This window comes from Cicer arietinum, chromosome 7, assembly GCF_000331145.2.
Source record: "Cicer arietinum cultivar CDC Frontier isolate Library 1 chromosome 7, Cicar.CDCFrontier_v2.0, whole genome shotgun sequence".
NCBI classification, from domain to species: Eukaryota; Viridiplantae; Streptophyta; class Magnoliopsida; order Fabales; family Fabaceae; genus Cicer; species Cicer arietinum.
This window is the reverse complement of record NC_021166.2, coordinates 47,788,600-47,795,234: the sequence shown is the minus strand read 5'-3', so window position 1 is coordinate 47,795,234 and position 6,635 is coordinate 47,788,600. Positions and strand designations below refer to the sequence as shown.

Here is a 6,635-nt window from a genome sequence, read left to right as displayed (position 1 = left end):
AATATTTGAAAATAATTATTTTTATATTGTTATATATTTTTGAGTGCACTATAACATATGACATACTCTACAAGTCCTTAAAATTAAATCTCATTCTATCAAACTTAGTATATATAAAATTCTTCTCATCTTAGTAAGCGTCATAATTTAGTGTTTAGGTAGTTGAAAAATGCACAACAATTCTTTAGCATACAATTATATTGTGTTTATCTTTTAATTAACAACATTCCATATTTTGTGAGGTCCTAAATATATAAGTACAAGTATAATGTTAATACTCCCATCGAGGATAACATTGTGTTGTTAAGGTATTTCCAGACATACAATTATTAGACATACGTCAATATTCTATGACATTCGAACCACCAACCAAATATTTATGACCATTGTAACTCATATCGTTTTGATTACAATTTGTTGGTATCTTGGGTTAGTGGGAGTTTATCATAGCATTTTCAAATGCTTGAGCTATTTTAAAGTCATCGTTCTTATATAAAATGTAAGTCTTTGACATTTACGATTTGTTTTCTCTAGTAATTCAATTTCTACAACGTCAAAGCTTATTTCTGTTAGATGATAGGTGTTTTGACTATAATTGAAATTCTAGTATTTAATTCATATTCTTTTAATAATTGATTATTATCATCCAAGTGGATTATCATTAGATTAATTATTTAATTAATTAATTATGGATTGATAATAATCAATTATTGAAAACTATTATTAATTAAATTATGGTTAATTAGTATTACGTATTAAATTATGTGTTGAGCTTTTGTTGTTGAATAGACCATGGTAAATTGGACCATTCTATCAAATCCAATGAAAAACCGCTGCCCTAAGCCGTTTAGCCATATAATCATTATGCCATAAGACATGTCCCCACTCATTTGTGTTATATTCTCTGAATCCTAAAAGTACTTCTATGTAGATATGCTATAACTTGTATCTATACTTTGGTTATTCCATTGAAAACTAACATTAGTCACCAACAAATCATGATTTATCCAACTTAGATTTCCATTTGGTGTTCTCATTATTAACAAATTTCAGTTTTAAACAAATGGGTTTTTCATTTTATTTTTTATATGTAAAAAAAAGTCACACGTGTATAAAAACTTGATTATTCTATATTCAAAAGCAAAAAAAGTTATCATTATTCATTTTGTATTTGTTTATAGGCCAAGAAATCACACCCTTATGCGTAAAGTTGGGTATATTGTATAGAGCTGAATATATGAACTAAGAACTAAGATATGCGGATCGACTTGTTTAACCTGCGATCTGCATGGGTTGTGAACTAAACTTTTATGGTTCATTTAAATTTTAGTTCATATGGATTGGACTGTTTAGACCATGGATTAATTTGTTTATGGATTCGTAGGTTCGGTAATTGTTGTAACATTAAAAAAATAATCAATATCTTCTTATAAAAAAAATCAATAACTACATGTTGTTCACTATAAATTAGATTAATTAATAATTTTGTGGTAATAATTTATATATGTTAATCTATCATGTTTTTTTTTTATTATACTCTTCTTACTTCTAATTTAGTTTGGAATTTTAAGTTTTATTTATGGTTTTTTCTTACTTATATACTTAATGTTTTTCTCATCTCATACAACATACAAGTTAATTATAACATAAAATTACTGATAGAATTTTTTTAGATTACGTACTTTTTAGTTTTTTAATATTAAATAATTATTTTTTTATAGTCCACATATTAGTTTGTTTAATCGTAGACTAACTCGGAATAAATTTGAATTGACATATCATAACTCGTTATTATTCATAGACGAGTGTGATCCGTTTAATGTGTGGATTTGTGTGAAGAGGGTTAAACAGGACGAACCAACCGGCATACCCAACTTTGCTTATGCACCATATACTTTGCCTTATAATTAATATGTAATATATTTTCTTAAACTTTTATCTAGAATAAAATTATGAGATATACTAGCAATAAAATACATATTCTTCTTTTAACTAATTCTTCTTCACAATTTTATCTGAAATGTATTATAGAGATGCACTGATAATAAAACACACATTTCTCTTTGAATTAATTTACTTACATTTTTACTTCATTGTTATTAATTTTTTTCTTGACCTTGTTGCCTCTCGCTCAACTTTCCCATTATTATTCTCTTCCTTCTTACTCATCTACCGACGATGAGTGGTTTAGAGCCATTTATTAGAGAAATGAATACAAACTATAATAATAGACAAGCAAACTATTGGGTTCAAGTGTGAGTGGTTAAGTACCACATCAACTATGAACGTAGTATATGTTGGATTGATAAGAATGATGACTCATATACCTAATATATTAAGGTTTTAGGTGGAGATTTAATGTGCAAGTCGCTTGTGATCCTGGAGCATTTGGCCAATTGCTACTCTTGCACTCCTCCAAACTCTCCAACAAGTGGAGGACAATCCCAATTCATGACTATTGATTCATCTTTATTTGAATATTTTAATTCGTTATAGGCGACCAACTAAATTTTCTGATTGGTACTTAGTTATAAGTAAAATAGTAAATATTTTGTACTTATAACATGTTAAATTGCTCAGATTTAATAATCATATGGTCAAGGGTTAAATTTTTGAACTACACATATGATTTTATCATTCAAAAGACATAACTCTTAAATATATATGCTACATATATACCTTTCACGATAAAATATATTCTTATAAATAAAACCAACAACAACAACTTCAAATTATGTCATACTAAGTTCACTTTAAATAATTTTAGAAAAATGAATCCGGAGTATTTTTTGCAATAGTATATCTTTTTTTTTTTGGACAAAATTTCTAATAGTATATCTGGATTTAGGTAAACAAGGGAATGGCAAATTACATGATGTTGCATTTATTATCTATTAATAAAAGACTTGCTATTAACTTTGAATATAGTCTTCTCATCACATAACATTTAGAATACATCGTTGAAATATTACCAACAAGCTGGAATAGCTCAGTTGGTTAGAGCGTGTGGCTGTTAACCACAAGGTCGGAGGTTCAACCCCTCCTTCTAGCGAAATTTTGTTTTTTTCCTTCTTAATTTTTAAATTACTCACATTATTTGTTAATTTTATTTCTTTATTTTGTATACTCTAATAAAATCATTTATTAGTCATCATTTATTATTCAAATTGCATAAATCATAAACTAATATTCCTCAATATATTTTTATAACTGACAAAATCATGAGTGTTCACAAAAGATTCAATGCAAATAATACTTTATAAATGTAGTATACGGATTAGAGATCCGAATAATTTACAATTTTAAAAAATATTAATATTGAATGAAATGAATTAAACATTCAATCATTTTTTTTTATCAAAATAGAGAAGGGAGAAGAAATCTATTAAAACTGTAGTATTAAAACTTAACATATAAGTCTCACAATGTGACTATCTATTAAGAAGAAGAAACTAGCTGTATAACCTAAATTACAAATTAAATAGAATAATACAAAGAAAATTTAAACAAAATACAATTAGTTAACTATATTCGATAATCCCCAAGTATTAAAGGATCGGAGTCACAACCTTATAATGAACATGTCTAGGGTTAGAAACATGTTGGCTTAGTTGTTGGACAACAAAAACTATGCAGGCCATGTAGTGGGTAAATAAAGGAACATTCAATTATCCTCATATACTATGATTCATCCTCATATAATTTTGAATCTGAACAATATAGTGCTAATAGTGCTAGTGTCATTCAACAATTCGAGAGTGTATTTTCTTTGATTTAGAAGAATATTGAAGGTCGATCTAGAAACCTCTATCCCAAGGAACTACATTACGGAACCAAGATCTTTGATTTTAAATTTGATATGCAAAAAGATTTTACCTGTTGAATTTTAGAAATACTATTACATGTAAGGACAATACCATCTATGTACAGAAGTAAGACACTGAATTGATCACTGAGTTGCTTAGTAAACAAGGAATAATCAACAATAAAGTGAGTAAAATTTGAACAAAGAGGAACGGTTATATAGACCTCCTCCTTTAAATCTACATATAAAAAAATTTATTAAAATCTAATTTTTTTAAATACCTATTTTAAAATAGAAGATAAAAAAGGAATGGTTCTTATAATAGTAATTTTGACAACTGGTGAAAAGTTGTCGGACTAGTCAAGCTGGAATAGCTCAGTTGGTTAGAGCGTGTGGCTGTTAACCACAAGGTCGGAGGTTCAACCCCTCCTTCCAGCGAAATTTAATTTTTTTCCTTCTTAATTTTTAAATTACTCACATTATTTGTTAATTTTATTTCTTTATTTTGTATACTCTAATAAAATCATTTATTAGTCATCATTTATTATTCAAATTGCATAAATCATAAACTAATATTCCTCAATATATTTTTATAACTGACAAAATCATGAGTGTTCACAATAGATTCAATGCAAATAATACTTTATAAATGTAGTATACGGATTAGAGATCCGAATAATTTACAATTTAAAAAAATATTAATATTGAATGAAATGAATTAAACATTCAATCATTTTTTTTTATCAAAATAGAGAAGGGAGAAGAAATCTATTAAAACTGTAGTATTAAAACTTAACATATAAGTCTCACAATGTGACTATCTATTAAGAAGAAGAAACTAGCTGTATAACCTAAATTACAAAATAAATAGAATAATACAAAGAAAATTTAAACAAAATACAATTAGTTAACTATATTCGATAATCCCCAAGTATTAAAGGATCGGAGTCACAACCTTATAATGAACATGTCTAGGGTTAGAAACATGTTGGCTTAGTTGTTGGACAACAAAACCTATGTCAGGCCATGTAGTGGGTAAATAAAGGAACATTCAATTATCCTCATATACTATGATTTATCCTCATATAATTTTGAATCTGAACAATATAGTGCTAATAGTGCTAGTGTCATTCAACAATTCGAGAGTGTATTTTCTTTGATTTAGAAGAATATTAAAGGTGGATCTAGAAACCTCTATCCCAAGGAACTACATTACGGAACCAAGATCTTTGATTTTAAATTTGATATGCAAAAAGATTTTACCTGTTGAATTTTAGAAATACTATTACATGTGAGGACAATACCATCTATGTACAGAAGTAAGACACTAAATTGATCACTGAGTTGCTTAGTAAACAAGGAATAATCAACAATAAAGTGAGTAAAATTTGAACAAAGAGGAACGGTTATATAGACCTCCTCCTTTAAATCTACATATAAAAAAATTTATTAAAATCTAATTTTTTTAAATACCTATTTTAAAATAGAAGATAAAAAAAAGGAATGGTTCTTATAATAGTAATTTTGACAACTGGTGAAAAGTTGTCGGACTAGTCAAGCTGGAATAGCTCAGTTGGTTAAAGGGTGTGGCTGTTAACCACAAGGTCGGAGGTTCAACCCCTCCTTCTAGCGAAATTTAATTTTTTTCCTTCTTAATTTTTAAATTACTCACATTATTTGTTAATTTTATTTCTTTATTTTGTATACTCTAATAAAATCATTTATTAGTCATCATTTATTAGTCAAATTGCATAAATCATAAACTAATATTCCTCAATATATTTTTATAAATGACAAAATCATGAGTGTTCACAATAGATTCAATGCAAATAATACTTTATAAATGTAGTATACGGATTAGAGATCCGAATAATTTACAATTTAAAAAAAAATTAATATTGAATGAAATGAATTAAACATTCAATCATTTTTTTTATCAAAATAGAGAAGGGAGAAGAAATCTATTAAAACTGTAGTATTAAAACTTAACATATAAGTCTGACAATGTGACTATCTATTAAGAAGAAGAAACTAGCTGGATAACCTAAATTACAAATTAAATAGAATAATACAAAGAAAGTTTAAACAAAATACAATTAGTTAACTATATTCGATAATCCCCAAGTATTAAAGGATCGGAGTCACAACCTTATAATGAACATGTCTAGGGTTAGAAACATGTTGGCTTAGTTGTTGGACAACAAAACCTATGTCAGGCCATGTAGTGGGTAAATAAAGGAACATTCAATTATCCTCATATACTATGATTCATCCTCATATAATTTTGAATTTGAACAATATAGTGCTAATAGTGCTAGTGTCATTCAACAATTTGAGAGTGTATTTTCTTTGATGTAGAAGAATATTAAAGGTGGATCTAGAAACCTCTATCCCAAGGAACTACATTACAGAACCAAGATCTTTGATTTTAAATTTGGTATGCAAGATCTTTGATTTTAAATTTGATATGCAAAAAGATTTTACCTGTTGAATTTTAGAAATACTATTACATGTGAGGACAATACCATCTATGTATAGAAGTAAGACACTGAATTGATCACTGAGTTGCTTAGTAAACAAGAAATAATCAACAATAAAGTGAGTAAAATTTGAACAAAGAGGAACGGTTATATAGACCTCCTCCTTTAAATCTACATATAAAAAAAATTATTAAAATCTAATTTTTTTAAATACCTATTTTAAAATAGAAGATAAAAAAGGTATGGTTCTTATAATAGTAATTTTGACAACTGGTGAAATAATCAACCCCTTCAAATTAAGTGTAACCCTTAGCTACCAGTCTAACTTTGTACCTTTCTATATTACATAT

General features: G+C 27.1%; 3 non-coding genes across 3 annotated transcripts; all 3 read left to right on the top strand.

The window, feature by feature from the left end:
- Nucleotides 1-2,978: 2,978 nt before the first annotated feature.
- TRNAN-GUU (transfer RNA asparagine (anticodon GUU)) lies at nucleotides 2,979-3,052 on the top strand. Its single transcript has one exon. It is a non-coding gene; the product is annotated as a tRNA-Asn (tRNA).
- Nucleotides 3,053-4,169: 1,117 nt separating this feature from the next.
- Nucleotides 4,170-4,243, top strand: TRNAN-GUU (transfer RNA asparagine (anticodon GUU)). Its single transcript has one exon. It is a non-coding gene; the product is annotated as a tRNA-Asn (tRNA).
- A 1,120-nt stretch (nucleotides 4,244-5,363) lies between these two features.
- Nucleotides 5,364-5,437, top strand: TRNAN-GUU (transfer RNA asparagine (anticodon GUU)). The gene has a single exon. It is a non-coding gene; the product is annotated as a tRNA-Asn (tRNA).
- The last annotated feature ends 1,198 nt before the right edge of the window (nucleotides 5,438-6,635 follow it).